Genomic DNA, 19,105 nt, shown 5'->3' on the forward strand with positions numbered 1-19,105 from the left:
CTTTTAGCACAGTACCCTCAACCCCCGGCTGTTCCCACCCGCCTCAACACCGTTGGAAGGGAGGAAAACCAATTAAGGCGGGGGGGGGGGGGGTGGAACGAGCAGCTGTCTACCCTTAGCAGGAGGGTTGCTGATTAATTACCTCTCCTGCTGCTGCTGCTGCTGGCTGTCCAGCAGCAGACTGAAGGTGGCTGCTGCTGTGCGCAGGTATATAAAGGCTCAGAGCCTATTATGACACGCGCAGCCAGCGTTCCATTGCCACATTCCGTCTACTGCAGGCGGGATACCTGGATGGCTGAATGTCACTGAGAAGCTCACAGAGACCGCCATAAGCAACAGTTTAAAAGAATGCCACAGACTAATCAACCAAACTTTTTGGGTTGGTTTCTCTTTTATAGTCTGCAGGCATTAAATGAAAGAAGTCAGTGTTCCAGCAGAGGGAGACAACGTTTCAGAAAAGGCATTGTAGCAAACCAAAAAAGAAATTTTAAGCGCAGCAGAGTAACCAGCTCACATACCTGTTAGCTCAGGTGAGTTTAAAAGGCTGCTGTTGATAACAAGGGCATTTGCTAAATAGATGGTGTGTGTGCAACAATATACTGAAAGGTCAATTATATTGTGCAGCTTATCTCACCACCTGTAGTTATTTAGGTGAAAGCTCCAAAATGCTTGCCTAATATGTCTGTTTACCCAAAAGGAAGTATAGAGGGAGAGCTAGATAGATAGCATTGCATTACATTACATTACATGGCAATGCAATGCACAGTTGCTGAAGTTGAACCAAAATGAGATTTTCATCTGGCTTCTGCAACTTTTAACATGAAAAATCCAATGAGGAGAAGAAAAGCAAAGCCAAAGAGTCCATCCCAAAATCCGACAAACAAGCAAAATGAACAAAAAGCATTGAATTCAATTCTTTCTGATTTTAGAAACTGCATTAAAGAAGGGGTGCACCGGTCCTGGAGATACTGCAATACCAGGTCAATGCGTGGAGTGGACAGAGCAAGCTCTTTTTCCATCTCCCTGTTCTAAAAATCCATTTAATATATGGTCCCCAGATAGGGGACGTATCAGATATTAAACTGATAAGAACAGATACTACACTTGATCTTAGCCAAAAGGCCGAGAAGCGATAACCAGAATTGGTTTCCGACTACGGTGCCACCCAAGGATTCTGAAAAGTCCATTTGTGGAGATGGCCACCTGGACTCCCGTTAAGAAGACATGCTGTCAACCTCTAGATCCCTCACATGCCTGCACTTTTCGGCTTGCTGCTGCTGCAATCCACGCGTTTTAGATCTGCATAACTCCACCTCTTTTAGCACAGTACCCTCAACCCCCGGCTGTTCCCACCCGCCTCAACACCGTTGGAAGGGAGGAGAACCAATTAAGGCGGGGGGGGGGTGGAACGAGCAGCTGTCTACCCTTAGCAGGAGGGTTGCTGATTAATTACCTCTCCTGCTGCTGCTGCTGGCTGTCCAGCAGCAGACTGAAGGTGGCTGCTGCTGTGCGCAGGTATATAAAGGCTCAGAGCCTATTATGACACGCGCAGCCAGCATTCCATTGCCACATTCCGTCTACTGCAGGCGGGATACCTGGATGGCTGAATGTCACTGAGAAGCTCACAGAGACCGCCATAAGCAACAGTTTAAAAGAATGCCACAGACTAATCAACCAAACTTTTTGGGTTGGTTTCTCTTTTATAGTCTGCAGGCATTAAATGAAAGAATTCAGTGTTCCAGCAGAGGGAGACAACGTTTCAGAAAAGGCATTGTAGCAAACCAAAAAAGAAATTTTAAGCGCAGCAGAGTAACCAGCTCACATACCTGTTAGCTCAGGTGAGTTTAAAAGGCTGCTGTTGATAACAAGGGCATTTGCTAAATAGATGGTGTGTGTGCAACAATATACTGAAAGGTCAATTATATTGTGCAGCTTATCTCACCACCTGTAGTTATTTAGGTGAAAGCTCCAAAATGCTTGCCTAATATGTCTGTTTATCCAAAAGGAAGTATAGAGGGAGAGCTAGATAGATAGCATTGCATTACATTACATTACATGGCAATGCAATGCACAGTTGCTGAAGTTGAACCAAAATGAGCTTGTCATCTGGCTTCTGCAACTTTTAACATGAAAAATCCAATGAGGAGAAGAAAAGCAAAGCCAAAGAGTCCATCCCAAAATCCGACAAACAAGCAAAATGAACAAAAAGCATTGAATTCAATTCTTTCTGATTTTAGAAACTGCATTAAAGAAGGGGTGCACCGGTCCTTGAAATACTGCAATACCAGGTCAATGCGTGGAGTGGACAGAGCAAGCTCTTTTTCCATCTCCCTGTTCTAAAAATCCATTTAATATATGGTCCCCAGATAGGGGACGTATCAGATATTAAACTGATAAGAACAGATACTACACTTGATCTTAGCCAAAAGGCCGAGAAGCGATAACCAGAATTGGTTTCCGACTACGGTGCCACCCAAGGATTCTGAAAAGTCCATTTGTGGAGATGGCCACCTGGACTCCCGTTAAGAAGACATGCTGTCAACCTCTAGATCCCTCACATGCCTGCACTTTTCGGCTTGCTGCTGCTGCAATCCACGCGTTTTAGATCTGCATAACTCCACCTCTTTTAGCACAGTACCCTCAACCCCCGGCTGTTTCCACCCGCCTCAACACCGTTGGAAGGGAGGAGAACCAATTAAGGCGGGGGGGGGGGTGGAACGAGCAGCTGTCTACCCTTAGCAGGAGGGTTGCTGATTAATTACCTCTCCTGCTGCTGCTGCTGCTGGCTGTCCAGCAGCAGACTGAAGGTGGCTGCTGCTGTGCGCAGGTATATAAAGGCTCAGAGCCTATTATGACACGCGCAGCCAGCGTTCCATTGCCACATTCCGTCTACTGCAGGCGGGATACCTGGATGGCTGAATGTCACTGAGAAGCTCACAGAGACCGCCATAAGCAACAGTTTAAAAGAATGCCACAGACTAATCAACCAAACTTTTTGGGTTGGTTTCTCTTTTATAGTCTGCAGGCATTAAATGAAAGAAGTCAGTGTTCCAGCAGAGGGAGACAACGTTTCAGAAAAGGCATTGTAGCAAACCAAAAAAGAAATTTTAAGCGCAGCAGAGTAACCAGCTCACATACCTGTTAGCTCAGGTGAGTTTAAAAGGCTGCTGTTGATAACAAGGGCATTTGCTAAATAGATGGTGTGTGTGCAACAATATACTGAAAGGTCAATTATATTGTGCAGCTTATCTCACCACCTGTAGTTATTTAGGTGAAAGCTCCAAAATGCTTGCCTAATATGTCTGTTTATCCAAAAGGAAGTATAGAGGGAGAGCTAGATAGATAGCACTGCATTACATTACTTTACATGGCAATGCAATGCACAGTTGCTGAAGTTGAACCAAAATGAGCTTGTCATCTGGCTTCTGCAACTTTTAACATGAAAAATCCAATGAGGAGAAGAAAAGCAAAGCCAAAGAGTCCATCCCAAAATCCGACAAACAAGCAAAATGAACAAAAAGCATTGAATTCAATTCTTTCTGATTTTAGAAACTGCATTAAAGAAGGGGTGCACCGGTCCTGGAGATACTGCAATACCAGGTCAATGCGTGGAGTGGACAGAGCAAGCTCTTTTTCCATCTCCCTGTTCTAAAAATCCATTTAATATATGGTCCCCAGATAGGGGACGTATCAGATATTAAACTGATAAGAACAGATACTACACTTGATCTTAGCCAAAAGGCCGAGAAGCGATAACCAGAATTGGTTTCCGACTACGGTGCCACCCAAGGATTCTGAAAAGTCCATTTGTGGAGATGGCCACCTGGACTCCCGTTAAGAAGACATGCTGTCAACCTCTAGATCCCTCACATGCCTGCACTTTTCGGCTTGCTGCTGCTGCAATCCACGCGTTTTAGATCTGCATAACTCCACCTCTTTTAGCACAGTACCCTCAACCCCCGGCTGTTCCCACCCGCCTCTACACCGTTGGAAGGGAGGAGAACCAATTAAGGCGGGGGGGGGGGGGGTGGAACGAGCAGCTGTCTACCCTTAGCAGGAGGGTTGCTGATTAATTACCTCTCCTGCTGCTGCTGCTGCTGCTGGCTGTCCAGCAGCAGACTGAAGGTGGCTGCTGCTGTGCGCAGGTATATAAAGGCTCAGAGCCTATTATGACACGCGCAGCCAGCGTTCCATTGCCACATTCCGTCTACTGCAGGCGGGATACCTGGATGGCTGAATGTCACTGAGAAGCTCACAGAGACCGCCATAAGCAACAGTTTAAAAGAATGCCACAGACTAATCAACCAAACTTTTTGGGTTGGTTTCTCTTTTATAGTCTGCAGGCATTAAATGAAAGAAGTCAGTGTTCCAGCAGAGGGAGACAACGTTTCAGAAAAGGCATTGTAGCAAACCAAAAAAGAAATTTTAAGCGCAGCAGAGTAACCAGCTCACATACCTGTTAGCTCAGGTGAGTTTAAAAGGCTGCTGTTGATAACAAGGGCATTTGCTAAATAGATGGTGTGTGTGCAACAATATACTGAAAGGTCAATTATATTGTGCAGCTTATCTCACCACCTGTAGTTATTTAGGTGAAAGCTCCAAAATGCTTGCCTAATATGTCTGTTTATCCAAAAGGAAGTATAGAGGGAGAGCTAGATAGATAGCATTGCATTACATTACATTACATGGCAATGCAATGCACAGTTGCTGAAGTTGAACCAAAATGAGCTTGTCATCTGGCTTCTGCAACTTTTAACATGAAAAATCCAATGAGGAGAAGAAAAGCAAAGCCAAAGAGTCCATCCCAAAATCCGACAAACAAGCAAAATGAACAAAAAGCATTGAATTCAATTCTTTCTGATTTTAGAAACTGCATTAAAGAAGGGGTGCACCGGTCCTGGAGATACTGCAATACCAGGTCAATGCGTGGAGTGGACAGAGCAAGCTCTTTTTCCATCTCCCTGTTCTAAAAATCCATTTAATATATGGTCCCCAGATAGGGGACGTATCAGATATTAAACTGATAAGAACAGATACTACACTTGATCTTAGCCAAAAGGCCGAGAAGCGATAACCAGAATTGGTTTCCGACTACGGTGCCACCCAAGGATTCTGAAAAGTCCATTTGTGGAGATGGCCACCTGGACTCCCGTTAAGAAGACATGCTGTCAACCTCTAGATCCCTCACATGCCTGCACTTTTCGGCTTGCTGCTGCTGCAATCCACGCGTTTTAGATCTGCATAACTCCACCTCTTTTAGCACAGTACCCTCAACCCCCGGCTGTTCCCACCCGCCTCAACACCGTTGGAAGGGAGGAGAACCAATTAAGGCGGGGGGGGGAGTGGAACGAGCAGCTGTCTACCCTTAGCAGGAGGGTTGCTGATTAATTACCTCTCCTGCTGCTGCTGCTGGCTGTCCAGCAGCAGACTGAAGGTGGCTGCTGCTGTGCGCAGGTATATAAAGGCTCAGAGCCTATTATGACACGCGCAGCCAGCGTTCCATTGCCACATTCCGTCTACTGCAGGCGGGATACCTGGATGGCTGAATGTCACTGAGAAGCTCACAGAGACCGCCATAAGCAACAGTTTAAAAGAATGCCACAGACTAATCAACCAAACTTTTTGGGTTGGTTTCTCTTTTATAGTCTGCAGGCATTAAATGAAAGAAGTCAGTGTTCCAGCAGAGGGAGACAACGTTTCAGAAAAGGCATTGTAGCAAACCAAAAAAGAAATTTTAAGCGCAGCAGAGTAACCAGCTCACATACCTGTTAGCTCAGGTGAGTTTAAAAGGCTGCTGTTGATAACAAGGGCATTTGCTAAATAGATGGTGTGTGTGCAACAATATACTGAAAGGTCAATTATATTGTGCAGCTTATCTCACCACCTGTAGTTATTTAGGTGAAAGCTCCAAAATGCTTGCCTAATATGTCTGTTTATCCAAAAGGAAGTATAGAGGGAGAGCTAGATAGATAGCATTGCATTACATTACATTACATGGCAATGCAATGCACAGTTGCTGAAGTTGAACCAAAATGAGCTTGTCATCTGGCTTCTGCAACTTTTAACATGAAAAATCCAATGAGGAGAAGAAAAGCAAAGCCAAAGAGTCCATCCCAAAATCCGACAAACAAGCAAAATGAACAAAAAGCATTGAATTCAATTCTTTCTGATTTTAGAAACTGCATTAAAGAAGGGGTGCACCGGTCCTGGAGATACTGCAATACCAGGTCAATGCGTGGAGTGGACAGAGCAAGCTCTTTTTCCATCTCCCTGTTCTAAAAATCCATTTAATATATGGTCCCCAGATAGGGGACGTATCAGATATTAAACTGATAAGAACAGATACTACACTTGATCTTAGCCAAAAGGCCGAGAAGCGATAACCAGAATTGGTTTCCGACTACGGTGCCACCCAAGGATTCTGAAAAGTCCATTTGTGGAGATGGCCACCTGGACTCCCGTTAAGAAGACATGCTGTCAACCTCTAGATCCCTCACATGCCTGCACTTTTCGGCTTGCTGCTGCTGCAATCCACGCGTTTTAGATCTGCATAACTCCACCTCTTTTAGCACAGTACCCTCAACCCCCGGCTGTTCCCACCCGCCTCAACACCGTTGGAAGGGAGGAGAACCAATTAAGGCGGGGGGGTGGGTGGAACGAGCTACCCTTAGCAGGAGGGTTGCTGATTAATTACCTCTCCTGCTGCTGCTGCTGCTGGCTGTCCAGCAGCAGACTGAAGGTGGCTGCTGCTGTGCGCAGGTATATAAAGGCTCAGAGCCTATTATGACACGCGCAGCCAGCGTTCCATTGCCACATTCCGTCTACTGCAGGCGGGATACCTGGATGGCTGAATGTCACTGAGAAGCTCACAGAGACCGCCATAAGCAACAGTTTAAAAGAATGCCACAGACTAATCAACCAAACTTTTTGGGTTGGTTTCTCTTTTATAGTCTGCAGGCATTAAATGAAAGAAGTCAGTGTTCCAGCAGAGGGAGACAACGTTTCAGAAAAGGCATTGTAGCAAACCAAAAAAGAAATTTTAAGCGCAGCAGAGTAACCAGCTCACATACCTGTTAGCTCAGGTGAGTTTAAAAGGCTGCTGTTGATAACAAGGGCATTTGCTAAATAGATGGTGTGTGTGCAACAATATACTGAAAGGTCAATTATATTGTGCAGCTTATCTCACCACCTGTAGTTATTTAGGTGAAAGCTCCAAAATGCTTGCCTAATATGTCTGTTTATCCAAAAGGAAGTATAGAGGGAGAGCTAGATAGATAGCATTGCATTACATTACATTACATGGCAATGCAATGCACAGTTGCTGAAGTTGAACCAAAATGAGCTTGTCATCTGGCTTCTGCAACTTTTAACATGAAAAATCCAATGAGGAGAAGAAAAGCAAAGCCAAAGAGTCCATCCCAAAATCCGACAAACAAGCAAAATGAACAAAAAGCATTGAATTCAATTCTTTCTGATTTTAGAAACTGCATTAAAGAAGGGGTGCACTGGTCCTGGAGATACTGCAATACCAGGTCAATGCGTGGAGTGGACAGAGCAAGCTCTTTTTCCATCTCCCTGTTCTAAAAATCCATTTAATATATGGTCCCCATATAGGGGACGTATCAGATATTAAACTGATAAGAACAGATACTACACTTGATCTTAGCCAAAAGGCCGAGAAGCGATAACCAGAATTGGTTTCCGACTACGGTGCCACCCAAGGATTCTGAAAAGTCCATTTGTGGAGATGGCCACCTGGACTCCCGTTAAGAAGACATGCTGTCAACCTCTAGATCCCTCACATGCCTGCACTTTTCGGCTTGCTGCTGCTGCAATCCACGCGTTTTAGATCTGCATAACTCCACCTCTTTTAGCACAGTACCCTCAACCCCCGGCTGTTCCCACCCGCCTCAACACCGTTGGAAGGGAGGAGAACCAATTAAGGCGGGGGGGGGGGGGTGGAACGAGCAGCTGTCTACCCTTAGCAGGAGGGTTGCTGATTAATTACCTCTCCTGCTGCTGCTGCTGCTGGCTGTCCAGCAGCAGACTGAAGGTGGCTGCTGCTGTGCGCAGGTATATAAAGGCTCAGAGCCTATTATGACACGCGCAGCCAGCGTTCCATTGCCACATTCCGTCTACTGCAGGCGGGATACCTGGATGGCTGAATGTCACTGAGAAGCTCACAGAGTCCGCCATAAGCAACAGTTTAAAAGAATGCCACAGACTAATCAACCAAACTTTTTGGGTTGGTTTCTCTTTTATAGTCTGCAGGCATTAAATGAAAGAAGTCAGTGTTCCAGCAGAGGGAGACAACGTTTCAGAAAAGGCATTGTAGCAAACCAAAAAAGAAATTTTAAGCGCAGCAGAGTAACCAGCTCACATACCTGTTAGCTCAGGTGAGTTTAAAAGGCTGCTGTTGATAACAAGGGCATTTGCTAAATAGATGGTGTGTGTGCAACAATATACTGAAAGGTCAATTATATTGTGCAGCTTATCTCACCACCTGTAGTTATTTAGGTGAAAGCTCCAAAATGCTTGCCTAATATGTCTGTTTATCCAAAAGGAAGTATAGAGGGAGAGCTAGATAGATAGCATTGCATTACATTACATTACATGGCAATGCAATGCACAGTTGCTGAAGTTGAACCAAAATGAGCTTGTCATCTGGCTTCTGCAACTTTTAACATGAAAAATCCAATGAGGAGAAGAAAAGCAAAGCCAAAGAGTCCATCCCAAAATCCGACAAACAAGCAAAATGAACAAAAAGCATTGAATTCAATTCTTTCTGATTTTAGAAACTGCATTAAAGAAGGGGTGCACCGGTCCTGGAGATACTGCAATACCAGGTCAATGCGTGGAGTGGACAGAGCAAGCTCTTTTTCCATCTCCCTGTTCTAAAAATCCATTTAATATATGGTCCCCAGATAGGGGACGTATCAGATATTAAACTGATAAGAACAGATACTACACTTGATCTTAGCCAAAAGGCCGAGAAGCGATAACCAGAATTGGTTTCCGACTACGGTGCCACCCAAGGATTCTGAAAAGTCCATTTGTGGAGATGGCCACCTGGACTCCCGTTAAGAAGACATGCTGTCAACCTCTAGATCCCTCACATGCCTGCACTTTTCGGCTTGCTGCTGCTGCAATCCACGCGTTTTAGATCTGCATAACTCCACCTCTTTTAGCACAGTACCCTCAACCCCCGGCTGTTCCCACCCGCCTCAACACCGTTGGAAGGGAGGAGAACCAATTAAGGCAGGGGGGGGGTGGAACGAGCAGCTGTCTACCCTTAGCAGGAGGGTTGCTGATTAATTACCTCTCCTGCTGCTGCTGCTGCTGGCTGTCCAGCAGCAGACTGAAGGTGGCTGCTGCTGTGCGCAGGTATATAAAGGCTCAGAGCCTATTATGACACGCGCAGCCAGCGTTCCATTGCCACATTCCGTCTACTGCAGGCGGGATACCTGGATGGCTGAATGTCACTGAGAAGCTCACAGAGACCGCCATAAGCAACAGTTTAAAAGAATGCCACAGACTAATCAACCAAACTTTTTGGGTTGGTTTCTCTTTTATAGTCTGCAGGCATTAAATGAAAGAAGTCAGTGTTCCAGCAGAGGGAGACAACGTTTCAGAAAAGGCATTGTAGCAAACCAAAAAAGAAATTTTAAGCGCAGCAGAGTAACCAGCTCACATACCTGTTAGCTCAGGTGAGTTTAAAAGGCTGCTGTTGATAACAAGGGCATTTGCTAAATAGATGGTGTGTGTGCAACAATATACTGAAAGGTCAATTATATTGTGCAGCTTATCTCACCACCTGTAGTTATTTAGGTGAAAGCTCCAAAATGCTTGCCTAATATGTCTGTTTATCCAAAAGGAAGTATAGAGGGAGAGCTAGATAGATAGCATTGCATTACATTACATTACATGGCAATGCAATGCACAGTTGCTGAAGTTGAACCAAAATGAGCTTGTCATCTGGCTTCTGCAACTTTTAACATGAAAAATCCAATGAGGAGAAGAAAAGCAAAGCCAAAGAGTCCATCCCAAAATCCGACAAACAAGCAAAATGAACAAAAAGCATTGAATTCAATTCTTTCTGATTTTAGAAACTGCATTAAAGAAGGGGTGCACCGGTCCTGGAGATACTGCAATACCAGGTCAATGCGTGGAGTGGACAGAGCAAGCTCTTTTTCCATCTCCCTGTTCTAAAAATCCATTTAATATATGGTCCCCAGATAGGGGACGTATCAGATATTAAACTGATAAGAACAGATACTACACTTGATCTTAGCCAAAAGGCCGAGAAGCGATAACCAGAATTGGTTTCCGACTACGGTGCCACCCAAGGATTCTGAAAAGTCCATTTGTGGAGATGGCCACCTGGACTCCCGTTAAGAAGACATGCTGTCAACCTCTAGATCCCTCACATGCCTGCACTTTTCGGCTTGCTGCTGCTGCAATCCACGCGTTTTAGATCTGCATAACTCCACCTCTTTTAGCACAGTACCCTCAACCCCCGGCTGTTCCCACCCGCCTCAACACCGTTGGAAGGGAGGAGAACCAATTAAGGCGGGGGGGGGGGGGTGGAACGAGCAGCTGTCTACCCTTAGCAGGAGGGTTGCTGATTAATTACCTCTCCTGCTGCTGCTGCTGCTGGCTGTCCAGCAGCAGACTGAAGGTGGCTGCTGCTGTGCGCAGGTATATAAAGGCTCAGAGCCTATTATGACACGCGCAGCCAGCGTTCCATTGCCACATTCCGTCTACTGCAGGCGGGATACCTGGATGGCTGAATGTCACTGAGAAGCTCACAGAGACCGCCATAAGCAACAGTTTAAAAGAATGCCACAGACTAATCAACCAAACTTTTTGGGTTGGTTTCTCTTTTATAGTCTGCAGGCATTAAATGAAAGAAGTCAGTGTTCCAGCAGAGGGAGACAACGTTTCAGAAAAGGCATTGTAGCAAACCAAAAAAGAAATTTTAAGCGCAGCAGAGTAACCAGCTCACATACCTGTTAGCTCAGGTGAGTTTAAAAGGCTGCTGTTGATAACAAGGGCATTTGCTAAATAGATGGTGTGTGTGCAACAATATACTGAAAGGTCAATTATATTGTGCAGCTTATCTCACCACCTGTAGTTATTTAGGTGAAAGCTCCAAAATGCTTGCCTAATATGTCTGTTTATCCAAAAGGAAGTATAGAGGGAGAGCTAGATAGATAGCATTGCATTACATTACATTACATGGCAATGCAATGCACAGTTGCTGAAGTTGAACCAAAATGAGCTTGTCATCTGGCTTCTGCAACTTTTAACATGAAAAATCCAATGAGGAGAAGAAAAGCAAAGCCAAAGAGTCCATCCCAAAATCCGACAAACAAGCAAAATGAACAAAAAGCATTGAATTCAATTCTTTCTGATTTTAGAAACTGCATTAAAGAAGGGGTGCACCGGTCCTGGAGATACTGCAATACCAGGTCAATGCGTGGAGTGGACAGAGCAAGCTCTTTTTCCATCTCCCTGTTCTAAAAATCCATTTAATATATGGTCCCCAGATAGGGGACGTATCAGATATTAAACTGATAAGAACAGATACTACACTTGATCTTAGCCAAAAGGCCGAGAAGCGATAACCAGAATTGGTTTCCGACTACGGTGCCACCCAAGGATTCTGAAAAGTCCATTTGTGGAGATGGCCACCTGGACTCCCGTTAAAAAGACATGCTGTCAACCTCTAGATCCCTCACATGCCTGCACTTTTCGGCTTGCTGCTGCTGCAATCCACGCGTTTTAGATCTGCATAACTCCACCTCTTTTAGCACAGTACCCTCAACCCCCGGCTGTTCCCACCCGCCTCAACACCGTTGGAAGGGAGGAGAACCAATTAAGGCGGGGGGGGGGGGTGGAATGAGCAGCTGTCTACCCTTAGCAGGAGGGTTGCTGATTAATTACCTCTCCTGCTGCTGCTGCTGCTGGCTGTCCAGCAGCAGACTGAAGGTGGCTGCTGCTGTGCGCAGGTATATAAAGGCTCAGAGCCTATTATGACACGCGCAGCCAGCGTTCCATTGCCACATTCCGTCTACTGCAGGCGGGATACCTGGATGGCTGAATGTCACTGAGAAGCTCACAGAGACCGCCATAAGCAACAGTTTAAAAGAATGCCACAGACTAATCAACCAAACTTTTTGGGTTGGTTTCTCTTTTATACTCTGCAGGCATTAAATGAAAGAAGTCAGTGTTCCAGCAGAGGGAGACAACGTTTCAGAAAAGGCATTGTAGCAAACCAAAAAAGAAATTTTAAGCGCAGCAGAGTAACCAGCTCACATACCTGTTAGCTCAGGTGAGTTTAAAAGGCTGCTGTTGATAACAAGGGCATTTGCTAAATAGATGGTGTGTGTGCAACAATATACTGAAAGGTCAATTATATTGTGCAGCTTATCTCACCACCTGTAGTTATTTAGGTGAAAGCTCCAAAATGCTTGCCTAATATGTCTGTTTATCCAAAAGGAAGTATAGAGGGAGAGCTAGATAGATAGCATTGCATTACATTACATTACATGGCAATGCAATGCACAGTTGCTGAAGTTGAACCAAAATGAGCTTGTCATCTGGCTTCTGCAACTTTTAACATGAAAAATCCAATGAGGAGAAGAAAAGCAAAGCCAAAGAGTCCATCCCAAAATCCGACAAACAAGCAAAATGAACAAAAAGCATTGAATTCAATTCTTTCTGATTTTAGAAACTGCATTAAAGAAGGGGTGCACCGGTCCTGGAGATACTGCAATACCAGGTCAATGCGTGGAGTGGACAGAGCAAGCTCTTTTTCCATCTCCCTGTTCTAAAAATCCATTTAATATATGGTCCCCAGATAGGGGACGTATCAGATATTAAACTGATAAGAACAGATACTACACTTGATCTTAGCCAAAAGGCCGAGAAGCGATAACCAGAATTGGTTTCCGACTACGGTGCCACCCAAGGATTCTGAAAAGTCCATTTGTGGAGATGGCCACCTGGACTCCCGTTAAGAAGACATGCTGTCAACCTCTAGATCCCTCACATGCCTGCACTTTTCGGCTTGCTGCTGCTGCAATCCACGCGTTTTAGATCTGCATAACTCCACCTCTTTTAGCACAGTACCCTCAACCCCCGGCTGTTCCCACCCGCCTCAACACCGTTGGAAGGGAGGAGAACCAATTAAGGCGGGGGGGGGGGTGGAACGAGCAGCTGTCTACCCTTAGCAGGAGGGTTGCTGATTAATTACCTCTCCTGCTGCTGCTGCTGCTGGCTGTCCAGCAGCAGACTGAAGGTGGCTGCTGCTGTGCGCAGGTATATAAAGGCTCAGAGCCTATTATGACACGCGCAGCCAGCGTTCCATTGCCACATTCCGTCTACTGCAGGCGGGATACCTGGATGGCTGAATGTCACTGAGAAGCTCACAGAGACCGCCATAAGCAACAGTTTAAAAGAATGCCACAGACTAATCAACCAAACTTTTTGGGTTGGTTTCTCTTTTATAGTCTGCAGGCATTAAATGAAAGAAGTCAGTGTTCCAGCAGAGGGAGACAACGTTTCAGAAAAGGCATTGTAGCAAACCAAAAAAGAAATTTTAAGCGCAGCAGAGTAACCAGCTCACATACCTGTTAGCTCAGGTGAGTTTAAAAGGCTGCTGTTGATAACAAGGGCATTTGCTAAATAGATGGTGTGTGTGCAACAATATACTGAAAGGTCAATTATATTGTGCAGCTTATCTCACCACCTGTAGTTATTTAGGTGAAAGCTCCAAAATGCTTGCCTAATATGTCTGTTTATCCAAAAGGAAGTATAGAGGGAGAGCTAGATAGATAGCATTGCATTACATTACATTACATGGCAATGCAATGCACAGTTGCTGAAGTTGAACCAAAATGAGCTTGTCATCTGGCTTCTGCAACTTTTAACATGAAAAATCCAATGAGGAGAAGAAAAGCAAAGCCAAAGAGTCCATCCCAAAATCCGACAAACAAGCAAAATGAACAAAAAGCATTGAATTCAATTCTTTCTGATTTTAGAAACTGCATTAAAGAAGGTGTGCACCGGTCCTGGAGATACTGCAATACCAGGTCAATGCGTGGAGTGGACAGAGCAAGCTCTTTTTCCATCTCCCTGTTCTAAAAATCCATTTAATATATGGTCCCCAGATAGGGGACGTATCAGATATTAAACTGATAAGAACAGATACTACACTTGATCTTAGCCAAAAGGCCGAGAAGCGATAACCAGAATTGGTTTCCGACTACGGTGCCACCCAAGGATTCTGAAAAGTCCATTTGTGGAGATGGCCACCTGGACTCCCGTTAAGAAGACATGCTGTCAACCTCTAGATCCCTCACATGCCTGCACTTTTCGGCTTGCTGCTGCTGCAATCCACGCGTTTTAGATCTGCATAACTCCACCTCTTTTAGCACAGTACCCTCAACCCCCGGCTGTTCCCACCCGCCTCAACACCGTTGGAAGGGAGGAGAACCAATTAAGGCGGGGGGGGGTGGAACGAGCAGCTGTCTACCCTTAGCAGGAGGGTTGCTGATTAATTACCTCTCCTGCTGCTGCTGCTGGCTGTCCAGCAGCAGACTGAAGGTGGCTGCTGCTGTGCGCAGGTATATAAAGGCTCAGAGCCTATTATGACACGCGCAGCCAGCGTTCCATTGCCACATTCCGTCTACTGCAGGCGGGATACCTGGATGGCTGAATGTCACTGAGAAGCTCACAGAGACCGCCATAAGCAACAGTTTAAAAGAATGCAACAGACTAATCAACCAAACTTTTTGGGTTGGTTTCTCTTTTATAGTCTGCAGGCATTAAATGAAAGAAGTCAGTGTTCCAGCAGAGGGAGACAACGTTTCAGAAAAGGCATTGTAGCAAACCAAAAAAGAAATTTTAAGCGCAGCAGAGTAACCAGCTCACATACCTGTTAGCTCAGGTGAGTTTAAAAGGCTGCTGTTGATAACAAGGGCATTTGCTAAATAGATGGTGTGTGTGCAACAATATACTGAAAGGTCAATTATATTGTGCAGCTTATCTCACCACCTGTAGTTATTTAGGTGAAAGCTCCAAAATGCTTGCCTAATATGTCTGTTTATCCAAAAGGAAGTATAGAGGGAGAGCTAGATAGATAGCATTGCATTACATTACATTACATGGCAATGCAATGCACAGTTGCTGAAGTTGAACCAAAATGAGCTTGTCATCTGGCTTCTGCAACTTTTAACATGAAAAATCCAATGAGGAGAAGAAAAGCAAAGCCAAAGAGTCCATCCCAAAATCCGACAAACAAGCAAAATGAACAAAAAGCATTGAATTCAATTCTTTCTGATTTTAGAAACTGCATTAAAGAAGGGGTGCACCGGTCCTAGAGATACTGCAATACCAGGTCAATGCGTGGAGTGGACAGAGCAAGCTCTTTTTCCATCTCCCTGTTCTAAAAATCCATTTAATATATGGTCCCCAGATAGGGGACGTATCAGATATTAAACTGATAAGAACAGATACTACACTTGATCTTAGCCAAAAGGCCGAGAAGCGATAACCAGAATTTTTTTCCGACTACGGTGCAACCCAAGGATTCTGAAAAGTCCATTTGTGGAGATGGCCACCTGGACTCCCGTTAAGAAGACATGCTGTCAACCTCTAGATCCCTCACATGCCTGCACTTTTCGGCTTGCTGCTGCTGCAATCCACGCGTTTTAGATCTGCATAACTCCACCTCTTTTAGCACAGTACCCTCAACCCCCGGCTGTTCCCACCCGCCTCAACACCGTTGGAAGGGAGGAGAACCAATTAAGGCGGGGGGGGGGGTGGAACGAGCAGCTGTCTACCCTTAGCAGGAGGGTTGCTGATTAATTACCTCTCCTGCTGCTGCTGCTGCTGGCTGTCCAGCAGCAGACTGAAGGTGGCTGCTGCTGTGCGCAGGTATATAAAGGCTCAGAGCCTATTATGACACGCGCAGCCAGCGTTCCATTGCCACATTCCGTCTACTGCAGGCGGGATACCTGGATGGCTGAATGTCACTGAGAAGCTCACAGAGACCGCCATAAGCAACAGTTTAAAAGAATGCCACAGACTAATCAACCCAATTTTTTGGGTTGGTTTCTCTTTTATAGTCTGCAGGCATTAAATGAAAGAAGTCAGTGTTCCAGCAGAGGGAGACAACGTTTCAGAAAAGGCATTGTAGCAAACCAAAAAAGAAATTTTAAGCGCAGCAGAGTAACCAGCTCACATACCTGTTAGCTCAGGTGAGTTTAAAAGGCTGCTGTTGATAACAAGGGCATTTGCTAAATAGATGGTGTGTGTGCAACAATATACTGAAAGGTCAATTATATTGTGCAGCTTATCTCACCACCTGTAGTTATTTAGGTGAAAGCTCCAAAATGCTTGCCTAATATGTCTGTTTATCCAAAAGGAAGTATAGAGGGAGAGCTAGATAGATAGCATTGCATTACATTACATTACATGGCAATGCAATGCACAGTTGCTGAAGTTGAACCAAAATGAGCTTGTCATCTGGCTTCTGCAACTTTTAACATGAAAAATCCAATGAGGAGAAGAAAAGCAAAGCCAAAGAGTCCATCCCAAAATCCGACAAACAAGCAAAATGAACAAAAAGCATTGAATTCAATTCTTTCTGATTTTAGAAACTGCATTAAAGGAGGGGTGCACCGGTCCTGGAGATACTGCAATACCAGGTCAATGCGTGGAGTGGACAGAGCAAGCTCTTTTTCCATCTCCCTGTTCTAAAAATCCATTTAATATATGGTCCCCAGATAGGGGACGTATCAGATATTAAACTGATAAGAACAGATACTACACTTGATCTTAGCCAAAAGGCCGAGAAGCGATAACCAGAATTGGTTTCCGACTACGGTGCCACCCAAGGATTCTGAAAAGTCCATTTGTGGAGATGGCCACCTGGACTCTCGTTAAGAAGACATGCTGTCAACCTCTAGATCCCTCACATGCCTGCACTTTTCGGCTTGCTGCTGCTGCAATCCACGCGTTTTAGATCTGCATAACTCCACCTCTTTTAGCACAGTACCCTCAACCCCCGGCTGTTCCCACCCGCCTCAACACCGTTGGAAGGGAGGAGAACCAATTAAGGCGGGGGGGGGGGGGTGGAACGAGCAGCTGTCTACCCTTAGCAGGAGGGTTGCTGATTAATTACCTCTCCTGCTGCTGCTGCTGCTGGCTGTCCAGCAGCAGACTGAAGGTGGCTGCTGCTGTGCGCAGGTATATAAAGGCTCAGAGCCTATTATGACACGCGCAGCCAGCGTTCCATTGCCACATTCCGTCTACTGCAGGCGGGATACCTGGATGGCTGAATGTCACTGAGAAGCTCACAGAGACCGCCATAAGCAACAGTTTAAAAGAATGCCACAGACTAATCAACCAAACTTTTTGGGTTGGTTTCTCTTTTATAGTCTGCAGGCATTAAATGAAAGAAGTCAGTGTTCCAGCAGAGGGAGACAACGTTTCAGAAAAGGCATTGTAGCAAACCAAAAAAGAAATTTTAAGCGCAGCAGAGTAACCAGCTCACATACCTGTTAGCTCAGGTGAGTTTAAAAGGCTGCTGTTGATAACAAGGGCATTTGCTAAATAGATGGTGTGTGTGCAACAATATACTGAAAGGTCAATTATATTGTGCAGCTTATCTCACCACCTGTAGTTATTTAGGTGAAAGCTCCAAAATGCTTGCCTAATATGTTTGTTTATCCAAAAGGAAGTATAGAGGGAGAGCTAGATAGATAGCATTGCATTACATTACATTACATGGCAATGCAATGCACAGTTGCTGAAGTTGAACCAAAATGAGCTTGTCATCTGGCTTCTGCAACTTTTAACATGAAAAATCCAATGAGGAGAAGAAAAGCAAAGCCAAAGAGTCCATCCCAAAATCCGACAAAAAAGCAAAATGAACAAAAAGCATTGAATTCAATTCTTTCTGATTTTAGAAACTGCATTAAAGAAGGGGTGCACCAGTCCTGGAGATACTGCAATACCAGGTCAATGCGTGGAGTGGACAGAGCAAGCTCTTTTTCCATCTCCCTGTTCTAAAAATCCATTTAATATATGGTCCCCAGATAGGGGACGTATCAGATATTAAACTGATAAGAACAGATACTACACTTGATCTTAGCCAAAAGGCCGAGAAGCGATAACCAGAATTGGTTTCCGACTACGGTGCCACCCAAGGATTCTGAAAAGTCCATTTGTGGAGATGGCCACCTGGACTCCCGTTAAGAAGACATGCTGTCAACCTCTAGATCCCTCACATGCCTGCACTTTTCGGCTTGCTGCTGCTGCAATCCACGCGTTTTAGATCTGCATAACTCCACCTCTTTTAGCACAGTACCCTCAACCCCCGGCTGTTCCCACCCGCCTCAACACCGTTGGAAGGGAGGAGAACCAATTAAGGCGGGGGGGGGTGGAACGAGCAGCTGTCTACCCTTAGCAGGAGGGTTGCTGATTAATTACCTCTCCTGCTGCTGCTGGCTGTCCAGCAGCAGACTGAAGGTGGCTGCTGCTGTGCGCAGGTATATAAAGGCTCAGAGCCTATTATGACACGCGCAGCCAGCGTTCCATTGCCACATTCCGTCTACTGCAGGCGGGATACCTGGATGGCTGAATGTCACTGAGAAGCTCACAGAGACCGCCATAAGCAACAGTTTAAAAGAATGCCACAGACTAATCAACCAAACTTTTTGGGTTGGTTTCTCTTTTATAGTCTGCAGGCATTAAATGAAAGAAGTCAGTGTTCCAGCAGAGGGAGACAACGTTTCAGAAAAGGCATTGTAGCAAACCAAAAAAGAAATTTTAAGCGCAGCAGAGTAACCAGCTCACATACCTGTTAGCTCAGGTGAGTTTAAAAGGCTGCTGTTGATAACAAGGGCATTTGCTAAATAGATGGTGTGTGTGCAACAATATACTGAAAGGTCAATTATATTGTGCAGCTTATCTCACCACCTGTAGTTATTTAGGTGAAAGCTCCAAAATGCTTGCCTAATATGTCTGTTTATCCAAAAGGAAGTATAGAGGGAGAGCTAGATAGATAGCATTGCATTACATTACATTACATGGC

The 19,105-nt window shown here is 45.1% G+C and overlaps 14 non-coding genes across 14 annotated transcripts; all 14 read right to left on the reverse strand.

The window, feature by feature from the left end:
• Nucleotides 1-943: 943 nt before the first annotated feature.
• LOC141189522 (U2 spliceosomal RNA) lies at nucleotides 944-1,134 on the reverse strand. Its single transcript, XR_012263577.1, has one exon. It is a non-coding gene; the product is annotated as a U2 spliceosomal RNA (small nuclear RNA).
• A 1,117-nt stretch (nucleotides 1,135-2,251) lies between these two features.
• On the reverse strand, nucleotides 2,252-2,442 carry LOC141185329 (U2 spliceosomal RNA). The gene has a single exon (XR_012260002.1). It is a non-coding gene; the product is annotated as a U2 spliceosomal RNA (small nuclear RNA).
• Nucleotides 2,443-3,563: 1,121 nt separating this feature from the next.
• Nucleotides 3,564-3,754, reverse strand: LOC141189523 (U2 spliceosomal RNA). Its single transcript, XR_012263578.1, has one exon. It is a non-coding gene; the product is annotated as a U2 spliceosomal RNA (small nuclear RNA).
• A 1,127-nt stretch (nucleotides 3,755-4,881) lies between these two features.
• LOC141189524 (U2 spliceosomal RNA) lies at nucleotides 4,882-5,072 on the reverse strand. The gene has a single exon (XR_012263579.1). It is a non-coding gene; the product is annotated as a U2 spliceosomal RNA (small nuclear RNA).
• A 1,118-nt stretch (nucleotides 5,073-6,190) lies between these two features.
• LOC141189525 (U2 spliceosomal RNA) lies at nucleotides 6,191-6,381 on the reverse strand. The gene has a single exon (XR_012263580.1). It is a non-coding gene; the product is annotated as a U2 spliceosomal RNA (small nuclear RNA).
• Nucleotides 6,382-7,495: 1,114 nt separating this feature from the next.
• Nucleotides 7,496-7,686, reverse strand: LOC141190679 (U2 spliceosomal RNA). Its single transcript, XR_012264697.1, has one exon. It is a non-coding gene; the product is annotated as a U2 spliceosomal RNA (small nuclear RNA).
• Nucleotides 7,687-8,809: 1,123 nt separating this feature from the next.
• Nucleotides 8,810-9,000, reverse strand: LOC141189526 (U2 spliceosomal RNA). Its single transcript, XR_012263581.1, has one exon. It is a non-coding gene; the product is annotated as a U2 spliceosomal RNA (small nuclear RNA).
• A 1,120-nt stretch (nucleotides 9,001-10,120) lies between these two features.
• Nucleotides 10,121-10,311, reverse strand: LOC141189528 (U2 spliceosomal RNA). The gene has a single exon (XR_012263583.1). It is a non-coding gene; the product is annotated as a U2 spliceosomal RNA (small nuclear RNA).
• A 1,123-nt stretch (nucleotides 10,312-11,434) lies between these two features.
• Nucleotides 11,435-11,625, reverse strand: LOC141189529 (U2 spliceosomal RNA). Its single transcript, XR_012263584.1, has one exon. It is a non-coding gene; the product is annotated as a U2 spliceosomal RNA (small nuclear RNA).
• A 1,122-nt stretch (nucleotides 11,626-12,747) lies between these two features.
• LOC141189530 (U2 spliceosomal RNA) lies at nucleotides 12,748-12,938 on the reverse strand. Its single transcript, XR_012263585.1, has one exon. It is a non-coding gene; the product is annotated as a U2 spliceosomal RNA (small nuclear RNA).
• A 1,121-nt stretch (nucleotides 12,939-14,059) lies between these two features.
• LOC141184155 (U2 spliceosomal RNA) lies at nucleotides 14,060-14,250 on the reverse strand. Its single transcript, XR_012258937.1, has one exon. It is a non-coding gene; the product is annotated as a U2 spliceosomal RNA (small nuclear RNA).
• A 1,116-nt stretch (nucleotides 14,251-15,366) lies between these two features.
• Nucleotides 15,367-15,557, reverse strand: LOC141184577 (U2 spliceosomal RNA). Its single transcript, XR_012259319.1, has one exon. It is a non-coding gene; the product is annotated as a U2 spliceosomal RNA (small nuclear RNA).
• Nucleotides 15,558-16,678: 1,121 nt separating this feature from the next.
• LOC141191377 (U2 spliceosomal RNA) lies at nucleotides 16,679-16,869 on the reverse strand. Its single transcript, XR_012265374.1, has one exon. It is a non-coding gene; the product is annotated as a U2 spliceosomal RNA (small nuclear RNA).
• Nucleotides 16,870-17,992: 1,123 nt separating this feature from the next.
• LOC141184249 (U2 spliceosomal RNA) lies at nucleotides 17,993-18,183 on the reverse strand. Its single transcript, XR_012259023.1, has one exon. It is a non-coding gene; the product is annotated as a U2 spliceosomal RNA (small nuclear RNA).
• Nucleotides 18,184-19,105: the final 922 nt, after the last annotated feature.

Source organism: Phyllobates terribilis, unplaced genomic scaffold, assembly GCF_046119375.1.
Source record: "Phyllobates terribilis strain yellow unplaced genomic scaffold, ASM4611937v1 Scaffold_40__1_contigs__length_11209783, whole genome shotgun sequence".
Classification (NCBI taxonomy): domain Eukaryota; kingdom Metazoa; phylum Chordata; class Amphibia; order Anura; family Dendrobatidae; genus Phyllobates; species Phyllobates terribilis.